Below are 1,155 nucleotides of genomic sequence, written 5' to 3' on the forward strand. Positions count from 1 at the left end.
CCCGGGGCCTCGTCTGACGGTCCTGCTTCATCGGGTTCAGCGTTAACTACCACGTCACTTCCGACAGCGGCAACGTCACCATCAGCTGACGGGTCGTTTGAGTTTTTTGCGGGACAAGCACGGATTAAATGACCAGATTGCCCACAATTAAAACATTTCATTTTATCAGTTGTTACGTAAATAATGTAATCATACTCATCAACCCGAAAGTGCAAGGACACATCTAACTCAGCATCGTCATTCATAATCATGTAAACAAAGCGCCTAAACGAGACAACATGCTTCAGGAAAGGCGATTCGCTACTGATGGGGATCTTTTTAATAGGAGAAACCAGTTTACCGTAACGAGACAAAGCTTTAGCTAATACCTCATCACTTAAAAACGGTGGTACATTGGACAATGTGACTTTCTTTGATGGTGCAGAAAGTGGAAGCACAAAGGTAAAAAAATCATCAATAACAATCCCTGTCTCAACTAGTTCGTTAGCCTTTTCAGTAGTGCTGAGAAATATAACCGTAGCGTTATTCATCCTGGAGGCAGACAATATGTTTTCATGCCCAACAACATCACCCACTGCCAGGCAGCATTTCTCTACACTAACCCCGGACGCCACTTTCACTCCATGACGCCGGGTCAGTGAACTCAAACACTGCGAGCGCGGGGCCGGCATGCTCCCGATAAAACAGGTAGCACGCGGCCCAAAACAACTGCACCGTAAACCAAAAACACACAAAAACAACTAACAAAGAGAAAAGCCAAGAAAAGAGAAAAAAGATTCACTCACAGAATCCAAACGCACTCACACCACTCAGTCCACACGCTCACCCCCAACAATCACACCGGAAGTGAGAGAGAGAGAGAGAGAGAGAGACAAAGAGAGAGAGAGAGAGACAGACAGAGAGAGAGAGAGAGAGAGACAGACAGACAGACAGACAGACAGAGAAAGAGAGAGAGAGACAGACAGACAGACAGAGAGAGAGAGAGAGAGAGAGAGAGAGAGAGAGAGAGACAGACAGAGAGAGACAGAGAGAAAGAGAGAGAGACAGACAGACAGACAGACAGAGAAAGAGAGAGAGAGAGAGAGAGAGAGAGAGAGAGACAGACAGACAGGCAGACAGACAGAGAAAGAGAGACAGACAGACAGACAGGCAGAG

Source organism: Pangasianodon hypophthalmus, chromosome 1 (genome assembly GCF_027358585.1).
Source record: "Pangasianodon hypophthalmus isolate fPanHyp1 chromosome 1, fPanHyp1.pri, whole genome shotgun sequence".
Classification (NCBI taxonomy): domain Eukaryota; kingdom Metazoa; phylum Chordata; class Actinopteri; order Siluriformes; family Pangasiidae; genus Pangasianodon; species Pangasianodon hypophthalmus.